The sequence below is a fragment of the Prionailurus viverrinus genome, chromosome B1 (genome assembly GCF_022837055.1).
Source record: "Prionailurus viverrinus isolate Anna chromosome B1, UM_Priviv_1.0, whole genome shotgun sequence".
Classification (NCBI taxonomy): domain Eukaryota; kingdom Metazoa; phylum Chordata; class Mammalia; order Carnivora; family Felidae; genus Prionailurus; species Prionailurus viverrinus.
Genome location: NC_062564.1, coordinates 58,391,755 through 58,417,001, shown reverse-complemented (window position 1 = coordinate 58,417,001; position 25,247 = coordinate 58,391,755). Strand labels below are relative to the sequence as shown.

The following is a 25,247-nucleotide window of genomic DNA, read 5'->3' as shown; positions in this document are numbered from 1 at the left end:
TAGGCCAAAAAGAGCTGTGTACTCATAGTCAATGTTCAAAGGGATATTTAAAATGCTGAGAGCGGTGGTATTTATTTTTATTTCCATATATACCTATGATGGATGACCAGTGTAATGTAAAGCACTTAAAAATACATTTCTAAGCTAATAGGCACAAATAAAAATACTGGGGAGAATTGAAAAATTTCCTTAGATACTACATTAAACACAACAATGTTTTTCTTGGCATATCTTAGAAAAAGCATGGAACACAGAAATTACAAGAAATGGAATTTATATTTTGCACAATTTTAGATTGCTTTGTTCTTTTTAAAATAGCATTTATTTTTTGAAAATTTATTTTACAGAGAGAGACAGAGCATGAGCAGGGGAGAGAGGCAGAGGGAGAGAGAGAGAATCTTAAGCAGGCTCCATGCTCAGTGAAGGGCCTGGTGCGGGGCTTGATCCCATGACCCTGGGATCATGACCTGAGCCAAAATCAAGAGTCAGGTGCTCACCTGACTGAACCACCCAGGTGCCCTTAATTTTCTCTTTTCTTTCATTTCCCACGAACAACTGAAGTTTATCATATTCCTAACTCTGCTTCTTGGAGCTGTTTTATATTTTTGCAGCAAAAGTAGATGTCAAGGCATCTGGGACGGATCATTTGTGTGGCTGTTTTAAACAAAATATAGGTAACACATTTCCTTTGGTAACTTCTTGTGCCACCAGTACCAAAATAAACTGTTTTCTTAAAACAGTTTTTACAAGTTCCATTTTAAGGAAAAGGGAATGTGACATTATGGGCTACCACTGAACAACAATTAGCAAGTTCAAAGCGATGCTGGGAATATGGCCCTGTGGTGTCTTTTTCACTTCTACTTACTTATCAATTTTCTTATATTTTCATTAGCATTTGGGATTAAACATCTTTCTAAAGTAAACATTTACCCTAAAAACATTATGTTAACAACACAAAAAATGGTGATATGCTTTTCTTTGATGGGAGATCATAGACAGAACATAAGGCAAATAATAGGAAATTTATGGAAGAATATATCAAGTAAGAGTAAATAATTAGCATCTTGTTGAGAACATTGAGCTTTTCTACTGCCTAATTTTATGAATAGCAGCTGCTCTGCCACATGATACCCAAGCATCAATATCTTAACACACACACAGCAAGTTTTTTGTTATTTTTTTCCTCACCCAGGAAAAAAAGACAGGGAATTCAGCAGGTACTATTTCTGGAGAAAAATGACTTGCATTATGAACATCTTCAATTATTTGCCTCGCTTCATATAACTTCCTCTTTCCTCCCTCCAAGTTCTCATTATTCAAAAATCATTTACCACTAAATTTTAGAAAAATAGTTTCTCCTAAAGCAGAAGTGAAGTGAAGCTGGGCTTGAGTCAATAAACAATTATGAGGCTCTCAAATCATCAAAAAGATGCCACCTATGACATATGACCTGTTCTGGTCTCAAGGCGCACGGCCCCAGTTTATGGAGAGTGTAGATGGGGTTGTATTTTCTCTTATCTGGAACTGATGGTCCCTGTCACCTCAACTTCAGAGAGAGTTTTTCTTTGGAAGAACCAAAACGTATTAGCATTTGGAGGATATCTTGAAGATACACATGAACATCTTTTTCGAAGAAACAGTCTGAAGTTGCTAATCATATTTTGGTGAACAGAGCCTAACATTGCTGGCTTTCAAGCCACAGGAACCTGGACCATTGTTTTATTTGTGGTTTGGTTGTCATCAGTGACTGCATAGGAGGCTCCAAAGCCTCAGTCCTCAGTTCAGACTTGCTTGCTTATGAGCAGTGTGACTGTCAAATCATTGGATTTGTTGAAGCCTTGCTTTCTTCATTTATGAAGTATAAGTATACACATTGTGGTTTCCTTTTAAAAATTTTAAAGATTTAAAAAATTGGTGTATAGTATGTGGCACATATTGTGTGTAGCAGACACTGCCGGGTTTCCCTGCTCTTTCCTAGCCTAAAGGATCCTAAGGTTATTTGGGTAACAGTGTGCCTGCGCTGGGGGATTAGTCATGAATGTTAATGCCACTGTGGCAATCTCGTTTTCCATCACCACAACTGGTTTGTCAGCATGAAATCCGGTTCTGGCTGATGACATGTAAGGGGAAGACTTCTGAGGCTTCAAGGGGAGACTATCCACCCGGAAAGGATAGAGGGGTGAGAGGAAACGTTCTCTCTGGTGTTGGAATTTGTTCTGGAATTTGTTTTGTCATAGCTAACTGGTTGTGGCAAAACTGAGTTTTGCCTAGACTGAGGATGCAAAGAAAAACCTAGACTGAGGATTTTTCGTTGCCTAGAAAAACCTAGAATGAGGATGCAATCCCATAGTGTCATCATGGAGCAACTATGGGACTGCCTTGTCCAGCCTTTTATTACTAAACAAGAAATAGCCTGTATTTCAACTACTCTGAGTCAGATTTTCTATTATTTGTAGCCCAAAGTATCCAGTTCAAGAAGTTGACTGTTAATGATAGGTATTAATCGGTATATTCATGTATACATGTATGTATGAATCAGTATAATATAGATATTGATCAGTAGATCTTAAACTGATATTTAGGAAACTCTTTTCATTGAATTAATAGAAAATAATCCCCAAACTTAATTCCAACTGTAATTCTATAATACCTTTTTTTCTTTTAGAAATTGAGAAATTTAAAAACCTTTTAAATATATATATATACATATATATATATATATTTTTTCCTTTCACAGAAGGTCTAATAATCAAATTTAGCTGATGGTAATCAGTTTTATTTTAAAACAAAGCAGACAGGCATGTAACCATACACTGGAACTGTATGGAACTCAGTCAGTATTTTAGAGCCGAAGTTTAGGTCATCTTTCTGCCTCTAAATAAAGGGCACATCAAAACCATCTCAAGAACTGGGGTTTTAGAATCTTAAAAAAAGCTACAAAATCGCACAATTTCTGGCTAACTCTAGGTTAGGCTCATGTTGTACATTAAGTGGTGGTTTTAATAATTATGGATGTAGGAGGATAGATTCACCCCGGATCACCCATGGATAACAACTGATCTTTTAATTTTATAATTTACATGAAAGAAGGTAGTTCTTGTTTCCCCTTTTAATCACGCAGGTAACATTCACTATACAGAAGCCTAATTTCTGCTGCATTTTCATGTTTGCTCTAGAGATCTTTCTTTTGTTCTGTTTATATCTGACAGAGCACAAAGCTGAGGGAAATATAAAATTTCTGAACATACCGATCCTAGAAATCTGAAATCTTTTTGGGTTTTACTAGACTCCGTGTATCAATCAGGAATGTGGATTTTCCTTCGTCATTGTCTCAAAAGCTGCAGAGGCTTTCTATCATGTTCTTTAAAAAAAATTAGTGAGGGGCGCCTGGGTGGCTCAGTCGGTTAAGCGTCGGACTTCAACTCAGGTCATGATCTCGCGGTCCGTGAGTTGGAGCCCCGCGTCCGGCTCTGGGCTGATGGCTCAGAGCCTGGAGCCTGCTTCGGATTCTGTGTCTCCCTCTCTCTCTGCCCCTCCCCTGTTCATGCTCTGTCTCTCTCTGTCTCAAAAATTAATAAATGTTAAAAAAAAAAATAAAATAAAAAAATTAGTGAGAAATGGAACACAGGCAATTAATATATTTTATATGTGTATAAATTATATATAAGTATATAAATATAAATTATATATGTAAATTATATGTGTAATTTTGTATAATAATACAAAATATTTGTAATATATTAGTATTGTTTTTAAGTACCAGAAACTCTAGCAGTTGATTGAATTTGTTCAATAGGTGGCACAATGGAGACAAGGGGATGAGGGGGATGGGCTAAATGGGCATTAAGGAGGGCACTTGTGATTATATGTATATGTATTATATGTATGTACATATGTATATGTACATATATATGTATATATATACATATATGTATGTATATGTATTATATGTAAGAGATGAATCACTAAATCCTACTCCTGAAACCAATAGTGTGCTATATGTTAACTAACTAGAATTTAAATAAAAATTTAAGCGTCCAACTTCAGCTCAGGTCATGATTTCATAGTCTATGAGTTTGAGCCCCGAGTCGGGCTCTGTGCTGACAGCTCAGAGACTGGAGCCAGTTTCAGATTCTGTGTCTCCCTCTCTCTCTGCCCCTCCCCCACTCAAGCTCTGTCTTTCAAAAATAAATAAATGTGGAAAGAATTGAGAAAAATAAGTAAAAATTTGAAATCAACAAAAAAGTAAAATGTATGAATCTATTTTATGAAGTAAAGACTACAGTCATCATTAGTCATTCAATAAATAATTATTGCATAACTCCTATTTCACGTTGCTCTACATTCAAATCTGTAGGAGCCTTGGAGGTTCTAGGTCCTGGTTAATAGTAAAGATGCTCCAGAAGCCCCTGTTCCCCTGGCTATACTTTTGTTCCTCTGAATTATATTACTACGTGTGCATTAATGTGTGGTTAGGAAAAGCAGTCCCAGATGATGGCCTCTGTGAAGGCATGAGTGTAGCTCACGCTGACCTCACAGTAAGTGTGTTAGGCATGTGGAGTATGAGATGCTGGGATGAGAGGTATAGACCAGCAGTGTGTATGGTTTGGGTTGTTAGGGGGGCATCAGACAATTTAATCACTTCCTTTTAATGGCCCAAATTGTCATGGTCTCTGTTAATTATCAATTTATTTTAAGCTTCTGATGAACAATCTTACTTTGGTCAACATGTTTTTGACATAAAAACTGAGGGCTAAAATGTAAGTAATTTGGGGGCGCCTGGGTGGCTCGGTTGGTTAAGTGTCCAACTCTTGGTTTCAGCTCAGGACATGATCTCACAGTTTGTGGGGTCGAGCCACAAATGGGTTTCCAAGATTACTAAAGAAAAAACATTGTGAACTGTTACTTTGTCCATGAACTGCCACGGGGAGTAAGGATACAACTGTGTTCGAATGTAACTGGTTTCTTTTGTAATCTTGTGCATTTTATGTTAATGAATTAAAAAATGTGATTTTGAGAAGGGCCCAGGAGACTTCCCCAGACTGCCTGACAGGTCTATAAGCCAAGAAAGTTTAAGAGCTGCTGAAAGGAAATAGAGCATTTTGTGCAACAGTGGCAAAAGGAATATGGTAATTAAGATAATAAAAGCAGCAAGAGCTACGATAGTTTGGGTTTAGTGCCGATCGGTCCTATCTTTCCCCAGTGGGTGGGAGTGAGGCTGGAGCTGGGACAGCCTGGCTGAAGTCTGCTGTCATGGGAGGCTCCACTCATCCTCACGAAGGAGGGTGGGCACAGCACCACATGATTCTGGGAACAACCCTCTTGGAGCTGTTGGATTTAGTCATGGCTAAAAGTGGTCATATTTTAAAAAAAAGAAGCAAATGCTAATGTTTGTCACATTGAGGCTTGCAAGCTGTCACAATTGTTTTTCCTCTGACCAAATTTTACTTTTATTGCATAGTAAAAATATACCCCAAACATTGGGAATATCAACATACTTTTATTAAATGCTTTTATTTGTAAAAGAAGACATTTCCTTATGTCAATCCTGTGATACATTTTCACTTTAAGTCTACAAATTGGAAAACAGGCCCAGAGATTAGTATGTCTTGGGTAACCTTACGTAGTTCAAAGTAGCTCTAATAGTTGGTTTCTAACTTGCTCTGTTCCCTTTTCCTCTCTCTCTCTCCTCCAGCATTAATGCAGGGTCAGACTTACGGTCATATTTTTAGAGCTACCATAATATTCTTCCAAGGAACTTCTAAAGCTTTCCAGACTGTTATGAGTTAAGGCAGTTTTCCTCCAAGTGAGAAAATTGCAAATAATGAAAATCTGCTCAAAAGTTATTTAAAATCAAAATAAGATGTTAGTTTTACTTAATGAAAATAGTCATGAAGTGCTATCATTTGCAATGTACTATTAAAGACTGTTGAGCTTTAACTCTTAGCAGGTTAACAATGGAGAAACTTTGCCTTTCTTTTATGTTTCAGGACGAGAATGGGGAAGGAGACTGGCTTAGCATGGCTGAAACATCCTTGCAGGTTCTAATGTTGCCATTTGACTGTTTTCAGTTCTGTCCCTCCCTAGACTTTAAAGGCAGGGGAAAAAGTCTCTGATTTGGAAATCTGAATTGAATTTCATGTTTGCAGCTGCTCAACGTGAAAACCTTAGAATCTTCCCTGAATTTTCTTTCTCTTGCACCCCACGTCCGATTTGTCAGCTGATCCTGTCCTCTTTACCTTCAAAATATATCTATGCTCCAAATTTCTCACCACTTCCTCTGAGAACATCTATCCTGTCCCTGTCTCTCACCTGGAGGACCTTCAAACTACTGGCCTTCAAGCTGGACTTCTGTTTCCTCCCTTGTTCCATTTAGACTGTTTTAAACGCCTTGGACAGGATGTAAGTCAGGTTGAGTTACTCCTCCATTCAGAGCTCTCCAGTGGCTTCCCATCTCGCTCAGAGACCACCTCATCATGGAAGTCCTTATCACAGCCTACCAGCTCCTGTAGTCTGCCCTGTTGGCTCTCAGCCTCAGCTCCTACTACTTGCCTCTACTCTCTCTGCTCCGCCTACTGTACCTTTATGTCCAAAGCCTGGATTAGTAGCTGGCACATAGTAGGTGCTGAATCAATTTGGATAAATAAATGGTAATAACCCAGATACATTCTGGGCTCAGGTTGTCTTCTGAAATCGAAAGCAAAATTGGCTTCCATCTTCCATTTTCTGTTTAGCACCTAATACCTCTTGTGAGTTCTGGGAAACTTACATTTCTTTTTAATTTCTCTTGGCTCTGAATGGCTATTCCTCTGAATTGCCCACTCCCATTCTGTGTTGCGCTTTCCCATTTTCTATTCCCTACTGGCCTGGTGGGTATGGTTCAGATTGTCTCTCCCTGAATTTCTGTGTGTAACTGCCTTTGTTGGAGATTTGGGATAGTGGAGGCTATGACAACAGATAAAAAATTAAGTTACAGAACAACACCTAAGTTAAAAATTTTAAGTATCTGTTTTCTTAAAAGTCATTATTTTCTGCCCTGGGAAGTTATGGTTTCATGTGCTCAAGCTTCAGTGTCCCCGACATTTCCTTGGTCCTACATTTTTCTCTTTGCCAAGGTATGGCTTTCTATCTTAGAGCATCTGACTATCATGACATGCTTTCATTAGGGAGCCAAAATCCATCCTGTGGAATTTTTACCCATTTATGGATAAAATTAGTTTTCTTAATCTGTGGGGTCCATTTAGAACAAATAGCATCCCCTTTGCAGTGGTACCTGTCTTCTAGGGCTCTATGAAAGTGTTTAAATTCTGTGTGTATTTGACTACAAATAGTTTTCTTAAAAGTACAAACATTCTTCATATGGGAAGTTGTATTCATTTTGGAAAAACAATATACTTGATATGGCTTAGGCTTCACATTTAAGCTCATTGGGTACATAATAGGCTGCAGTTTTTGATAACATAGATTTGTAACAATACTCCTATAACTGATCTCTAGATACAGTAAAAACTTTGAATAGGTTTTGATAGTCCAATAGGCATTTTATAAAATATAAAAATATTACATGTGATATGTGAATTTATGGTTTATTGCTAAAACTTACACAGAAACTACATGAAACACCACATTTTGTTGGAAGAAACTTTTTTGTTTTGTTTTGTTTAGAGAGAAAGAGAGAGAGAGAGAGAGCAAGCACGATCCGGGGAGGGTCACAGGGAGAGAAAAAAAATCTCAGGCAGGCTCCATGCTCAGCACAGAGCCCAACAGGGGGCTTGATCTCATGACCCTGGGATCAGGACCTGAACCAAAATCAAGAGTCAGGTGCATAACCAGTTGAGCCACCCAAGAGCCCTGTAAGAAACTTCTTATGAGACTTCATGTGCAGTTTACCCAGAGCCTACACAAGACTAGCCTACTCTTGTAGGACCAGCTATTCATTTATGCATTTCTTGTAGAGAAACTTAAGTAAAACAATGTAGGCAGCTTCCCTCCAGTTCTTGGCATTAAGCAACACTGATGATTAATGAACTACAGTGGTAATTGGCTCTTGGTTACAGATGCCTCGGACATTCAAGAAATGAGACTATAATGGATGGAAATATCTCAGTAGTTCAACTAGTGCTTATTCATTGAGGGATTAAGGTGACCTGACATGCTAGGATAAGCCTGGTTATATAAAATTGCATATGCTGTTTTTAGCTCTCCTTTGCATGGCAGCAATTTTTTTTCATTAAACAAAAATCTTAGAGCTAGGAAGTATGCCAAAGAGAGAACACTATGAAATAAGTGCTATCAAAAATTCTTGAAACCCACCTGTTAGTCAACCTCAGAGAAATAGTTCTTCATTATGGGAGCAATGTTGCCTAATACTCTGCTGCTATGTGAATTGGGCTGCGATGTTACGTTCTGTCAGTCTTTAGCCTTGTAGAGGTCTGTGTTCACGAGAAAACCCAGGAGAGCGCGGTAGTGGAGTCCTGGGTCCTCTAAAGAAGCATCAAGTCAAGAATCACTGTTCATGACCATTTTACAGATACATCAAATGCCCGGTAGACAAAGCATGCCTTTTTCCTTATTAAATTTTGCCAGCTTTGTACTTGGATTTTCCTCCTTCAGATTTCAAGGTCCCTATATATTCAGATTTCTCATTTTGGTCTTAAACTTTGCCAGTATCTGACCAAATCATGTCCACCCACCTGCTTTTGCCTCAAGGACTAGTTTTCCACAAGTCTCTACTCTCTTTCTGGCTTCTAACCAGAGACTGCAAATCTGTGTAGTCTGGGGATATGGTGGTAAGCAAGAGAGCACTCTCTGCACATGAACCAGTGGGAGAAAGGTTTGCAAGTATGAATATCTGGATTGTTTTTGGAAGAAGAGGATATAGTTTAGCATGGCATGAGGTGTGTGGATGCATACCATGCAGTGGCCTCTAAATGGTAAGCTGTTCCATATTTAGGGGCTTTAGTGCCACTTGAAAGAACTTGGTAATATTTCTCAGCTGAAGTTTTCAAGTAGGACAGTGAGACATGATCAGATCTTCATGTGTTTTGGAAGATAGCCCTTGTGTTGGTGCAAAGGACTTAAGGGAGAGGGAGGAGCTTGGAAGAGGCACTGGATGTGCCTTTTCATTAGTTCACTGCCAAGATCACAAGGTCTTAAATTAGGAAGAGGGCATAAGATGGATGGGAAGAAGATCTGAAGAGCTATTTCTGTGGTCGAATAGGCTGGCATGACACATAACAGAGGTAAGAGAAAAGGTGAAGAGCTGAAGCTAGCCCAGAGTGTTCTAGCTTGTAGAACCAGGAACAATGATGGGTGAGGTGTGCAGGACATGTGGAGTTACAGAAAATTGTTGAGGTTTGGAAGTATTGAGTTTGAAGGACTATTAAGTCATTTTCCTGCTAATTAATTTTTGACTAGCAGGTAGGATTTAGGGATGTGGCCAAGAAGAAAGATAGAGGAGACGATCATCTTACTAGGAAATGTCTTCTCCAATATAAGCAAATGGTCACCCCTTGGGAAGGCAAGTCCAAGTTTTGTTTACTTATGTGTTCTCAGCCTCTCGCACAGTGATTGGCATGAACATTACACTGAATAAATGTTGAGTGAAATGTTGTGTCATTTTTACCATTCCCCTGCTCTTATTTTTTTTTCCAGTTCTCTACCAAATGCTTCAAAGAAAAAAAAATGTTAACCTTAAATATTTGACCGTTATTTTTCTCTACCTACGTTGGAAGATACATTTGCACGTTGGAGGCAGAAAAGATTGGAAACTATTTCCAACATGGTTAAGAGTATTCTAGATTTCTTATTTTCAGTCTTTCTAAAGCTAGCTTTGTTTTTCTTCATATTATGATTAATCACTTCTGCAAAAGCTTGGAGTTTATCACAGGTCCTTCAACTAACTTAATTTTATTGTTTGGCTGAATGCTATAGCAACACATTGAAAAAAGAAATATTTAGTTATGTAATATTAGGAAAAGATTGGTTTTCAACAAAACATGTAGCCCTTCTAAAATAGAGTCATGCTTAAGATAGTAAACTAGGTTACATATAGAAGCAGTTCTTTATTAGTAGAGTATTTAAGGAAAGATTTTTTAATTTATAATTTTTGTTTGATAATTGAAAGTTTGACTTCATCATCAGTTTTAGCCTAATTGTTCTGTAGCCCAAAGTGACTAATTTCAAGGTTTATAGTGGTGATGAGAAGGGGTGCAGGGAAGGTTTAAGAATTTTTGTTGCTTCTTGACTCCATTCTGTTACTTGCACATTATCTTTCTGTGTTTTTAGCAATTCCCAATGATTTTTTTTCCTGAAAAAGTATTTTTTATCTCTAAAATCAGCTTTTAAGAGCTTTGACTATAAAAATAACTTTGGAAATGGCATGTGGTATACTGTGGTGAGGAATAATTGTAATAGTAATTACCAACCACTTGTAAACTCCTTGAACAAAGGAACCGAGTCTTTGTATGTGTGTGTTGATGTGTATGTGTGTTGCAGCATTTATGTCCAATAGAGGATATTTGTGTAATATATATGTACTATATACATGCTGAGTGTAGGGGAGAAAATAGGTGGCCATTGAATAGTGATTGTATGCAGCCTATCTTCAGAAGCAAATACTACATTTCATTGGTTTCAGGAAGCATCTTATTTCTTAATATAGCTCTTGAACCAACGACTTTCAAAGCTGTTCAGGAGGATACCATTGGTAAAGCTTGTTTTCTATCATTTCAGTCTGAGAATAACATGGTATATTCAAACTGGCAGACCAAAGTTAGAGATCGTCTATTAACTATTCTTTGTTCCCCTGGTGAGCAAGTCAAAGATGCAGAAGACTCTCAATGTCTTTTCCTTTCACATTTTCTTTTCTGTTCTAAGCCAAATGTCACACAATAGGGAAATCTGAGCATTGATAGTCTCTCTTCTGAAGCATAAGCTGCACCAGTATTTTTTTTTTTTTCCTTCAGGAATACCAGTCAGGGTTGTTACATTCCCTGGGGGCTCTGACCACCACAGGATCCATGCCTATGTAAGCAAGGAAGGCAACCTCCTCTTGGGAGTCATATGCCATGAGGCCCAGTAACTCCATGCATTCTAAATGTGTCAGAGCACGAAGATGTCAGATTCAGCAGGGAGCTGTCCCTTGTCACTCCTTCTCATTTCTCTGCTCTTCATCCCTGTGGCTGCCTTGGAGGAAAACATAAAACCTTCCAGACTGTTTCTAATTGCATAATCCCAGGTGGGCAAAAACTGCTCCTTCTCTCCAACTAATGATCAGTTTATGATCTAAGGGAGGCGGATTGAAGGTCCTGGTTATTTTTTCCTTATTGGTGTCAGCACAGATGCTGTGCTCATTCTGGTAGGTGTCCGGAGAGGTCTCTCCCTAAGGCACATGACAGAAACAGACTTGGACTGTTTTCTGAGGACCAATCCGGGAAGTTTTTCTTTCTTCTCAGACCTTCAAGTACTGCACCAAGATTACCTATGGAGTCTTTCAAAAGGAAAATAACTCTTTTGAACAGAGTGAGCTCCATTTCTCCACTGTATTTCCTCCCCTCAAGTGAATTCTGTGCCCTCCTTCACTGCCAGGCCCCCGGACCTGCTGCCACTCTGTGTCCTGCCCCTGCCCAGGCCCTCTTCCTGGTTCAGGCACAGAATGCCAACCTGACTCCCAGCATGGAAACAAATTAGTTTCTGATGGAAAGGGATTTGACTCAGAAGGAGAGAAAATGCTTTGAGGACACTCCAGCAAAGGAAGCCTCTTTACCACCAGGTAAGACTTTGGTGGGTCGATTGGGTGGCTCATTTGGTTAAGCATCTGACTCTCGGTTTTGGGTCAGGCCATGATCTCATGGTTTTTTGAGTTCAAGCCCCACATCAGGCTCTGTGCTGACAGTGTGGAGCCTGCTTGGGATTCTCTCTCTCTCTCTCTCTCTCTCTCTCTTTCTCTGCCCCTCCCCTACTCACGCTGTCTCTGTGTCTCTCAAAACAAATAAAAAAGCTTAAAATAATTAATAAAAGACTTTGGCTACACACCTTTGTCATCCTCATGAGGAAATCTCACAAATGCTGGCATCGTTTCTCTTGCCTCTTGTCTAAGCCTCTGCTTCTGAGAGAACTAGGGCCTCTGATCCTGACATGGCACATTCTGTCACCTGGAGATGAGCAAGGGCATGGAAAGATAAACCCATGAAAAGTCCTGCTAGGTGTTCCTGGCTGGGGGCTCCTCCCCTGCAAAGAGCAACCCAGGGATGATCTCCTTGTTTCCACCACACGGAGACCAGCTCCCAGAGGGAGAAGCCACCTAAGAGGGTATAGAAAGGCCAGAGGCCAAATGATGCCTTAACTCAGAACTTCCTTTTATTTTCTCTGTACTTTGAAATAATCCACTCCCTTCTGCAGTGCCCTAGTTGTGTCCTTGGAGCCCTTTCTACCTTGATACTCTTAGAACTTCTCTTTCTCCTTGGAGGTGGATGAGGTGAGAGAAAAAGAAGCATTTACCTATTTCTGGAAGTCACTCATTCCAGTCAATACAATTCAAATGATTCCATGTTTCCCTGTTTGGGTGCATACAGCAGCCTTTGACATAGGCCTGGCCCCCTCCTTCTTTTGGGGTTTCATGACCTCAGCTGATAACACCTCAGGCCCTTCCCTGGGCTCTTGGTTCCTGGGTGGGTCCTATGTGTCAGGATTCCCTGGGAGAAGCTGAGTGCTCCCGGGCACGCCTGCCTTCTGCTCCTACATTCTGGTCTCAGATGTGGTGCTGCCTTGAAGCTGGAGAAGGAGTTCAAAGCACTGGCTTTCCATGGGCAGGAGATGGGATGGGTGGGCCACAACTGTATTTCCTTTCGCACAGCCTAATTTCTCTGCAGTAATTCACAGTGACTTATTCTTGCCTCTGCACCATCAGTCAAGCTGTTCTTCCTTCCTGGAATCCTTTTTAGATTTTCAGATTTGATTAATCTCTCAAGGCTTTTGTCATTTTACCTTCAAAGGACTATGGTCTCTTTTGGAAATTTAGTGGTTTACTTCATACTATCTTCTACTTGTGTTCAGTGAGACACCCTTGAACTTTATTCTAATTCTACCTTCCTATTCCTCACCCCCCCCCCCACCTCATATTGGTCAAAGTTATTTTGAGGTATTTGCAGAGTTACAATGAATACATCTGGCCAGCACTTCCGATCTTTTCAACCTGTAATCTAAATGTCATTTGGGACCCAGGCTACTTTTTAGGGATCTGATTACAATGAATCAAACCTACTTCCCTAGCCAGTGATAGTCTAGAACTATTCCTACAATTGCTGAATGTCTGGGATCACGTCCTCATTACCTAGATAAGGCTGCTTTGTTTCTTCTGCTTCTTACTCTGGTCTAGAGCAAGGGTTGGCCAACTATGACCATGACCTGCAGGTTGAATCTGGCCTACTGACTATCTTTGTAATCCCGCTTTAATTAAGAGTGGATGTTACATTTTTATATGGTTGAAAAAGTGAGAAGTACAATATTTCGTGAAACATGGAAATTATATGCAATTCAAGTGTCAGTGTTCAAAAATAAAGTTTTATTAGGACAGATACGAGCCATACCTATTCATTCACATATTGTTTATGGCATGATACAAGGGCAGAGTTGTTGTGTTGCTGTGACACAGACCATATGACCCGCAAAGCTTGAAGTACTTGTTATTTGGCCCTGTTAGAAGAAAGTTTGCTGATCTCTGGTGCAGGGGCAAAGACCAGTCTTTCAGTATTCCCACAGAGATTCACTCCCATCCAGGCTTTAATAATTTCAGTAATTATTATGATTATGATTCAGAGAGAAGTTACACTGCCGACACATTCCTTTTCTTTTTTCTTGGATCCACACTCCATTCTTTCTTTTCGCTTTTCTACCTGACCCTCTCCCTGTCTAGAGTATCTGGCAAATTTGTCTCTCTATCTAACAAAGCTCAGTTTCACCTAAAATGTTATCTCTTGGAATCTAACCAGTATTCTCAGAGCACATTTACCTCCAATGAGGAAACCTTTCCACCTGTTAATAGAATTGCATTTCTCATCTTACTATATAGTTTTTCGTGATCTTAAACAATAAGCATGGTCTCTAATTTTTGTTTGAAGATTTATTAAAATATTTGTGAAGCAATATAACTGATAACTAGAGTCAAAAAGTGGAATCTATATGTTAAGTTTGCCGAGAAGCATGGAGCATGGTAAGGCATAGGAGGTGAGGGATGTTGAGAGCTTAAAGAGATTCCTGATTCACTCAAGGTACCACAACTAGTGAATGGTGGTAGTTGTTCACCTAAGACCAAGACTCACGTTTCCTGACCCCCATTATGCCACACTAGCTCTCCACATTTCTTTTAACTTTCCTCCTAGCAAAGAATAATGAAAACAAGTACACAAATAAGCAAACTCAAAATGTTACGTATTTAATCAAGTGGAGCCACATGGTCCAATGTAATAATCCTGATGTGATGCTAATGGTAGAAAATTATGCAGGAGAGAATTACAGGTGAATTACTTGAGATAGCCATAGCATTCCTGTGCATGCAGACAGGTAGACAGAGTGTCCCTTCTGAGATTCCCTTGTTAAATATCACAGCACCAAAGATAATTGGCTGTGCTGGACTGCAAAAGCAATAATTATTCTATCTCCTAGGATATTCTGCTTTTTCTGTTTTCCCACCTCATCACTAATTTAAGGTAACTTGATGGCATTTAAGTAGGAGAAAAGAATTTGTATGTAAATGAGGGAAAGGGCAAAAATTGGCTATTAAAGTCCTTTGGATTCTAGAAAGCTTCAAGTTTGATTAAGAAACCATGACTTTACAAAAGCGTTTAAAATATCTGAAGAATTTTTTCCTATTAAATTATTTTATTTTGAGAATAATGAGATTTTTATTCTAGAGTAAAATGAATCCTGCAGCAGCTTTGTAATAAAAAAGCAACAAGGTGAAAAGTGTCTGACAACTTTGCCTACTTGAATTATACATAGCCTTATATCATCATATTATATTAGGGGGTAGAGACATTTCTGCCAATTTGTTCTTTTTTTAAATCTGACTTTTGAAATGATATACACATATGTGATGTGTGTGTGTCTGTACATGTGGCGATAGAAATAAAACATTATAGTGTTATAAAGTAGCAAAATTATGATCAACTTCACATAGATACTTTGGAGCTTTAAAATCATGTAAACAAATTACATGGTTAAAATAATTCATGTTAACGCTTATTATTGAAGGTGGTCACCAATAATCTCTAAGAAGATGTGAGGTACCTTATAGTTGTAAACAATTGTAGTATCAGATCTTTTCAAAAAGAACACAGCAGAGACATCAGTTCAACGTTGGAGAAATAGGAAAGATTTCATGCCATCAAATCAGGGAGGCTCTTGAAACATCGCTGACGTCCTAATCTCCTTTTTCAGGTAGGAAGGGGAGAGGAGGTGGGGGAGAGCAGACTGAGTGAAAGCTTAAGTTGATCAGTAGTTACAAACACTTGATACTGTGCTTATACATTCTGTTTTAGGTTTTTAAACATCTAAGAATACCAGGTAAATTTATCAGTACTTATCTGGCAAAGAAGAGAGAGGGAGAGTATGTATGTGCATGGAGAGAATAAACTCTGCATAAGTTTTCCAGCATTGCATGGCAAGGTGAGGGACATTTAATAAAATTAAAAGGGAATAAAACTTAACTCTTCTAACTACTATTTATAATGCTGCTATTGTTAACCAACTTTGACCTTGATTAAAGAGATTGTTAGGTGTCCTCTTATTGGAAAAAATACACTTCTGAATTTGTTCGCTGAAGGTTTTACTTTGTAAATCAGAGGGATATACGATAGATACGCTCATTGAAATCCTTTTGCTTTATTCAATACATTGTATCAATTTTGTATAGATGTCAACTTCTTAGATGTGTGTATATCATCAATTTTCACTGAGTTTTTGGCGTTATGTTACAGATTTTGTGATTATAATGTTACCCTATTCTCCAGAACGTGAACGTGAATCTCAAGAGTGGTTATTAGCTAAATAAGATTTTGAACAAAATTAAAGAGCATGGCACATTACTTTGAGTTATGAAGGGTGTTACTTGATATCTTTGTAATATCAGAAAGAGTGGTAGGAAATACAACAGGGGTTCTTAACGTGTGTGTGTGTGTGTGTGTGTGTGTGTGTGTGTGTGTGTGTATGTTATGGACAGGATAGTAGGCAGAACAGTAGTCTCTTAAAGATATCCATATCCTAATGCCTAGAACCTGTGACTATATTACTTTACATGGCAAAGGGGACTTTCCAGATGTGATTATGATTATCCTGGATTACCTGGGTGGGCCTAATGTTAACGACAAGTTTCCTTGTAAGTGAAAGAAGAAGACTGGGTGGTCAGAGAAAGAGCCACCATGATGGAAGCAGGGACTGGAGAGATGTAATTGCAGGCTGGGTGCAATGAGACAAGACGTGTGTTCCTCTCTAGAGCTGGAAAAGATGAGAAAACAGATCCCCCTGGCAGCATCCAGAAAGGGCACACTCTGCTGACACTTTGGTTTTAGCTTCATGACCCTCCATTTTTGACTTATGCCCTCCAGATCTATAAAATAATAAACCCGTGTTGTTTTAAGCCTCTAAATTTGTGGTAATTTGTAACAGCAGCAAATGGGACACTTTGGGCAGTCTGGTGAAACCTGTAAATCCCTTTTTAGGATAATATTTTATTTTATTTATTTTTTAAAAGATTTTTTTAAATGTTTATTTATTAAAATTTTTTTTAAATATATATTTTTTTATTTTTGAGGGAGAGACAGAACACAAGCAGGAGATGGGCAGAGGGAGAAAGAGACACCGCATACAAAGCAGGCTCCAGGTTCTGAGCTGTCAGCACGGAGCCCGACATGGGGCTCCAACTCACGAACCGTGAGATCATGACCTGAGCCGAAGCCAGTTGCTTAACTGACTGAGCCACCCAGGTGCCCCAAATGGTTATTTATTTTTGAGAGGGGCGGGGTAGGAGCAGAGAGAGGGAGACACAGTATCTGAAGCAGGCTCCAGGCTCTAAGCTGTCAGCACAGACCCCAACGCGAGGCTCCAACTCACCAACCACGAGATCATGACCTGAGCTGAAGTTGAATGATTAACCGACTGAGCGAGCCAGGTGCCCCAGGATAATATTTTAAAATGCATAAAATAAAACATGTAGGATTAAAAAGGAAACCAATTGTATTAAAATGCTTTTGCCATAGAATTAAACAAGTTTGTGATATAATAATATATGTGCTTCGATATTCATGTATTAATTGACCAGATAAACAATTTAAAATATAGACAAGTTAAAGTTCAATGTTATCTTTTAAATATTTGTCAGTGTGAAGGCTAACTACTCGTGGACCATGACCGCTTTATGTTCCACAAGCTGTGCTGTCCTATGGAGGATTAGGAATTGAAATTGGTCTACCTAGATATGAAAAACGTCACCATATAAGTTTTCATCTTTTTCCACACTTGGTCAACAAACAAGTGCAGATGCAGAACACTGGAAAACACAGTCATTGTCTGGGTATCTATGCAAATACTAGATTTCGCTATTAACTGAGTAACTCTGAGATAAAGAATTATCCAGTAGTTTGGCCAGCTATGTTGCGTGAGCATCTTTATTATTTTTTTAAGTTTTTTGTTTAAATTCCAGCTAGTTAACATATATATAGTGTAATATTAGTTTCAGGTGTACAATATAGTGATTCAACACTTCCATCCAATACCCGGTGCTCATCACAGCAAGGGCACAAGCATCTTTAAACAGGAAAGTTGGGTGCAGTCTGGAAGTGGTTTAATAACTATCATGATATCAAATTAGGCATGAGCATAAATAATATTTTGAGATATCTGTGACTGCCATAGTGTGATATGAAAATATCTCTGTTATTTGTGACAAAATGACAGGCATCACTGATACTTCTTTCCTACATTTAAAATTGAATGCATTACTAAATTTCACCTAAAGTCATTTAAAATAATAAAGATGTATTTTTTAGAATCCAAGTTCATGGACTCTCTCATTGTATCTATGGGTCCCAGGTTAAGAACCCCTAGAATGGAAGCAGAACAATGAGTGGTTATGTAGGAAGGAGCGATTCGTTTTCTTCCTTTTCACTCTAATTTTGAGGGGAAGGATTATCTTTTTTATGAATGTAGATCACATTATAATACAGGAAACACACAGGGCACATGACAGGTCTGTTTTACAATGATCTGCCAGCTCCTGAGGGTGCACCTTAGAGTGGATATGGTTAAGTAGTCCAAGTTCTCTTCTTACTTGCCTTCTTTTTCTTCCTTAATCAAAATGTCTCTTCTCTTGGGGAGACAGGTAACTTTTTATTTATGCTTTGATAATGAGCAAATCACATTCTATGTCATAAGAAAGAAATTAAGTGGGAGGTGAAGAATGGAGATTAGGTAGATACTTAGATCAGATCGCTTATGCAATGATATTTATTAACACATAATATGGAAATTAAGGAGGAAATGCTATTAAGGTGTCTATATTATCATTTACTCAAGGGAAGTTATATAATCTATTTTTGCATGAACGTCCTGATACCACAAACCAGTCCAACATCTGTTACTTACAGAACAGACATCTTGTCCTATCAGGGAGTGGATTGTATGGTCCAAGAGATCTTCTACAGCTTTAATTGTTTCATCTACCTTAGAGAGTACAGTGAGTGCTCTCCAAACACTCAGATGGGTCTCCACTGATTCAAAGAGTGAAGTTCCCAGTGTTTAAAATTCAGAGAAACAAAAATGGACTCACTGCCCACAATCCTTTGTAGATTTAACATTGCTCATTTTTCATTAGGGAAACCCTCTTCTCTGTATGAAATTAGTGCTCTTATTTAACTTGCTGTCATGAAGACAAATTGAGCTAGTCAAAAGGGTAGTAAAACAGACCTCTGTTCAGATGTAGTCAGTAAAAAGTCCAGCTATGTTGGCATTTTGCAGGGTGTGCATTAAAGTAAGAGAAATGATAACTTGCGGAAGAGCAAACCAGGCAAAACAGCCATCCAAGTTCAAGAGAAAGTTGAATCTGGAAGCAAGGTCTGAGCTTTTTCAAGATGACAAGTAAAATTGCACCTGGAGTCTGTGACCATGGTGGGTTTGATTCTATCACTTAGCCATGTGGGACCGAGGTGAATCTCACAAGGTTTTTTAAAAGGACCCAAGGTGTATTATGCCAAGTGGGAGTAGATAATAAATCAATAGCTAGATGCTGCTGTTTATAATGGAAGTTGTTAGTCATAGCAGAGACTTTGGATTAATTTTCGGTGTAAAAAAAGCCATCAGAAATAGCTGACTGATACTTTTAAAACCTGAGGTGAAGAATGTCTTGTTTGATTAAAGACTGAAGGGCAGAAGTAATATTCATCATTGTGTGAATGTTCCATTTTAAACAACTGATTTTTTGTAGATAATCTTAGATTTAATGTATTTTGATATTTTTTTCCTGCCTCACTGACCAGCCGCCTTCATTTGTTGTTGTGTATATGCATTTGTACATGTGTGTGGTAGTGTGTTTAAAGAAAATGTGGACTTGTGAATGTGAATTTCAAGTTAAGCAGGGCTATTAGGTATATAATGGACATATTGATCAGTTCGGAGGGTTTTACAGTTATCTACTAGGGTTCTTGGAGTCCATGGAGCTAAGCACAGAGTTCAGGCTGGATCCTGAAACATGCATAACTCAAAGCCTAAACATTCCTTGAAGTTCATAAACACTATTTATGACTATTATCATAGCACTCCAATAGTTACAAGGACCCTTGGAAATTCACCAGTATGTACAAGTGGGCTGGCTATTACCCTGTAGGTTTTAGACATGATGCCAGATTCATGAACAGGGGAGCAGGGGTTAGGAAGTAAAACACCTGTGATCAGGCCCTAAGAAGCAGAGGAGAGAGAAGGTAGTGATTTCTTTTTTTTTATTTTTAAAGAAATTTGTAAAGTTTATTTATTTATTTTGAGAGAGAGCAAGTGAGTGGACAAGCAGGGGAAGGACAGAGAGAAGGAGAAAGAATCCCAAGCAGGCTCTGCACTGTCAGCACACAGCCTGATGCGGGGCTCGAGCTCATGAACTGTGAGATCATGACCTGAGCCAAGATCAAGAGCTGGACATTAACCAACGGCCCCATCCAGGTGTTGGTGATTTCTATGTCATACGTTACTTGGTTAAAAAAAAGAAGAAATCAGTGCCTTTCATTTTGACATGACTGACTAGGCAGTGTTAACAGGAGTGCCTCAAGCTGATTATGTCAAAATGTCCATCTTTGTCCTTTTTGCTGTTTTCTGGACGTCAGTTATTTCTTTGATCTTCTGGATGAGGAATCAAATCTTTTATCCATCTTTCATCTCGTTGTTTAATCATTTAATATTCAGGAGATAAATAGTGAACATCTGCCATGTGCACCTTCTAAGCATTATGGATACATGATGAACACAAGATCTCCTGCCTGCACGGAGTCTGAATTAAAGTTGGGGATGTACATATACAATTTCTTCTCATTTAACCCAAGAGACTCTGGCTGGAGGCCTTGTTTTTAAAGAAGGGAACTAACATTTACTGTATTTTGACTAGAAGCCTTTATATTCATTATACAATACTTAATCCTTGAAAGAGTCCCATAATGGGATGGAGTCCCCTCAGCACATCTACCAGTAGCCAGTAGCTCTGAATCGATTTTTAGACAGACTGAGGGTTGAATCTTACTTCACTGCTTTCTAAATGGATCTTGGTCAAACTACTTAACCTTTCTGAATACCAGTCTCCCCAATCTAATAAATTAGTGAAATTAATAATCTACTTCACAGGGTGAAAATGAAATGAAATAAAGTAATTTAAAATATTGAGCCTACTGTCAGAACTCAATAAATGTTTCCTCTCTTACATTCTTCCTATTTTACATTAAAATTAAGGCAACTGTCCATCTTTCACACATGGCCCTCTCAGGGATAGAGCTCCCACAGCACATGTATCATTGGCAACACTGGAAAGTATCCAGTGGAAATAAAGGCTTATGATCAATGGTCAGGTCTTGTCTTCATCCTATCAGTGCTCCAGGGACACACAACTCCTGCTACGCTGGGCATGAAATGATTTAACTGTTATGTTCTGTGCTACTGTTAACAGGGGATGTTTAATAGTGTAACATGGGCAGCATCATTGCTCTGTGGGAACAGGAAGTTCATTCTAACTCACTTTCTAAAAAAAAAAAGTTTAATTTTCTTCTTCTCTTCCCTTTTTGACAGCAGAAGGATGCTGATTTCACCAATGAAATAGCTAATAAGAGCACAAAAGCAGACATCTCAAAAGCATTCCAGACTCCAAAGAAAAAGAGAATGTTCAGAAGAGGCTTCCAACCTGCTGGAATAAATCCCTTTGAACCTAAGAGAGGAAGAGTTCATATAAGCCACACTAAAAGTCAGAATTTATTGTTTATCAGCATGTTTAATAAAATTTATTTTGAAAAGTGTATTAAGCAGTACAATAAAATAATACCTATCTGTATTAAAAAATCACACTATAGATTTAGCCTGTTTCATACTGTTGCTGGTCCTGCCAATATACACTTTTATTCACTGCTTTTAGATCCTTGAGATGACCTTTATCATCTAAAATAATATGCTTACGCTTTTATTTATTGTTTCAACAGCTATAGATGGCGTCTCTTAACACTCTGCCTTATAAATGGGAATTTAACCTTTGTAATTCTTATTTTTATATCTTTTTTCCCCTCTTGTTAAAGTCAACCTCATACACAAAAAGGCAGAGGAGGAGGTCATCAGGCAAAGAAGTCAGGAACAAAGGTTTAAAGAAAATACGACTTTTTAGAACAGGTGTGTTTTCTCTGGCTTTTACTTCTTTCATTGTCTACCTCAGAGCCCTCAAACTTTGCTGTGTGTGTATAAGAATTAGCTGGAGTGTTTCTTCAATATGTAATTTCTAGCATTCAAACTGTAGATATTCTGGGTTGGTATCTTTGGAGCAGGTATGGAAACCATCATATTTACCAAGCACCACAGGCAATTTTGAAGCAGGTTGCTCTCAGAGCATGCTGTGCAAAATATCAGATTTTCCTTCCCCTTGGTGATGAATAACTTTTGGCCCAAGAGAGCAGGAGATGCCATTCCAAATGTGAGCATGTGCATTCTAAACCTAGTGGAATGGCCACTTTTTGTTGAGATCATACACAACCATAGGGCTCTGGAGTTGTTGGAAATAACTGGAACTCAGTGGATGGAATCTAGGGAATATATCTGTAGTGATGAATATTATCCACCACCATGCACAAATTTATGCCTTGGGCTGATAGATAGCACTATGTCGTCCTGCACCCTGAAGGAGATCTTTCAGTGAGAACCAATGGCCTTAGGAAGTGGCTCACCTGGTCTTTGTGGTGGTAACTGGAGTGCTCCCCAAGAAGACCGCTGACCTGATCGGTTTACTGAAGTCTAAAAAAGAAATTGAGGATATTTACCCTTCAACAGAAGAGATGTTGGAGCTAGTACACAGTATTCCAGTGGCATAACTCCAGGATACTAGGAGAGATGCCACTGGAATTCCCCTTTAACTGTGATGCTATGGCAGATATCTTAGAGGCCCATCCATCTCTACTTTTGGATGGGTCAGGGCATACGATAAGGAACCTCACTTCTTTTGCATCTAACTCCAGGGACAAATTACAGAGCATAACATATCTTTGCTGCTGCGCAGCATAGCCGAAAACAGTGAGGGTGCAGTCAGGAAAGCAGAGCCACTGTTAAGTGCTCTGAATTCAGGGGTCTTCCACAACAGCACAGATGTGGACGAAGCGAAGATCCAGAAGAGGGCGCTAGAGGATCAGATAAAGAATATTAGCCAGCCTTCCTTAAGTCCCGGTGTGGGTGGGGGGGGAAATAAATAGAAGCCCTGTCTGAGGATTCCACAGGCAAGAGGTCTTGGCTCTGATCCTTCTGTGCCGGAGAGATGGGGACTGTCGATCAGATATGAGGCCCTCGGAGAGAGAGCAGTACTGGAGCCGGTTTTAATCCTGTTCAAGAGGACTCTGAAACAGGGGGTGGACTCCTGAATTTACAGAGAGAGAAGACCAAACGTGCCTGCAGGAGAAAAGTTTATTGCTGCTGTTTCTGTAAGTGTAGATAGTTGTTCTCAGGCTAAACTGAAGTACCACATGCCAGCCAAGGAAAGGAATCAGGTTTATTCCCCGCCCCTGCCCTCCCCAGTGAGGGGTCACCACAGACACCTGCTTCTAGAAACCAGCACCAGATGGCACTTGTTCTGCCTCTTACCTTTCTTTCCTCTGCTCCAAACCCAGAGGGACGCAAGTCAGAGTTGGAAAACCAGCTGGGAGAAGAGGTAGTGAGGGAGGGAAATAGAAAAGAGGTTGAATATAGTTCCATTATAGCCTCCTGAGCTTGTTGAACCCAGGAGGGGCAAGATGCTTTAACTTTAAGTAAAAGTTCAGACGTTTAGAAAATTGCACTAGGCTGGATACATTTATTACTATTCTTATGCTTGAAATTGAACGGAAGTCCTCTTATTCTCTAATAGTGATTGAAGACGCTATGGACTTTATCAGTGATTTCTTACAGGGGTAGGGAAAGAACTAGTCTCACAGTGTAAGCTTAAATGGCATAGGGCAAAGAATAAAGTTATTTCCTGAATGAGTCCTAAGGGTCTTGAATGTTCAGCTTAGCAGTTAACTGCCTTGGTTAAAAAAAAATCAAGCAACACATAGTAGGTAAACCAGCTTATCTTGACTTTATTTACTTTAAAGGCAGTAAGAAGAAAGGACTTTCTGAGTTTGGGGAAGATTTTGCTGAAGTAAGCAAATACGGCTATGTGTAATTTTAGGAGTATCAGATAATACAAATTGAGTCTTGTTGCAGAAGAAAAACTTGTTCAATGGCACGGGGCTACTGACTGCCATGCCTTCAGTCACCGCTTTGTAGTTTTCAGAAAGTGCCTTTGCCTCCTTTGAGACTTTCCTAGCAGAACAGCTAAGCCTATGACAGGAAACTTCTACTGCTTTGGGGATTTCAAAGACTGTATTGTTTTGCTGTCTGCATCTTTCCCAGCCTGTAAAATTCTTGCAGCTGAGATGAAATGTCTCTTTTTCTACCCAAAAATGTAGAAAATGAAATCACAGGGTAATGTCATCATTTTGAATTATTTAAACCCCAATCTCCTTTTGCCTGAATTTATAAACTTTTGTATGCTAGTGAACTATTTAATATAGAGTTGAAAATGATATGGCTTATTCAAAATAGGATAAAAAATCTTAGACATAAAAATAGGAACAGAAATAAACTGGAATATGATTTAAAAATAATCCTAATGTCTACCCTCGGAAGTAATCGTAATTCTTTTTCTAACCCTAACCCTAACTCTCCAAAGAATCTCTGGGAAAGGATTGGTTCTTGTTACTATAAACATTTTAGTTAACCTTTACGTTTTTGAATGCAAAGAAATTCTGAGAATGAAGCATTTTGGTGAACTAAAATTGTTTTGCTAGTGCTTATAAGCATTGGTTTTTATTCTTGCACTAAATATAATCTCTCCAGGAGTGAATCAAAAGTGACCACGTGAGAAAAATCCTGGAAAGCTGGTTTACCTGTGCTCGCTGTCCCATGTGAGGTGGGCACTCTTAGGGTTAAAATACTAGTAAAGCTTCTTGTGGTATCTACAGTATGCAGGTCTACCCTTAATTCCAGACAAAGGAATTTACTAGGTTTTCATCCAGGAATATGACCCTAAATTGCCCTATTCTAGCCTTTTAAAAATGCCCATTTGAAAGAAGTGTCCATAAGAAAAGACCATCTCAGGGAAATAATTGACATCGACTCCTCAGCAGGCTTTAAGTTGTGCCCTTGAGTTGGATTCTATGGCTGAAAAGCAATGTACTTGGCCATCAGCTTTGCCCTTTCCAGACACCCTCCCTGTGCTGCAACGTAATGGGATTTTCTCAGTTTTTATGGAGGTCGCAACAAGAAAGAGGCATAAGAAATTTGCTCCTTCATTTACTCTGACACCGTCTATTACATTATTTAATGTGACCTATATAAATCCTCATATGAGACATTCTTTTAGAATTTGGTTCCAAGAAAAAAAAAAACTTGTCTCCCCTGAGAAACTCATTGCTAAATACCTTTCTTTCTGATATAGGAACTTACTATGATTTATC

At 38.9% G+C, this 25,247-nt stretch overlaps 1 long non-coding RNA gene across 4 annotated transcripts in view; it reads left to right on the top strand.

Moving 5' to 3' along the window:
* Window positions 1–21,537, top strand: part of LOC125163386 (uncharacterized) — a 125,900-nt gene extending 104,363 nt beyond the window's left edge. For 3 of the 4 annotated variants that reach the window (XR_007151434.1, XR_007151432.1, XR_007151433.1), the window contains 4 exons: window positions 11,590–11,773; window positions 15,253–15,438; window positions 15,540–15,666; window positions 21,313–21,537. This is a non-coding gene — a long non-coding RNA (uncharacterized LOC125163386). The remainder of the gene's footprint in view (window positions 1–11,589; window positions 11,774–15,252; window positions 15,439–15,539; window positions 15,667–21,312) is intronic. The other variant, XR_007151435.1, reaches the window with a different exon arrangement.
* Window positions 21,538–25,247: the final 3,710 nt, after the last annotated feature.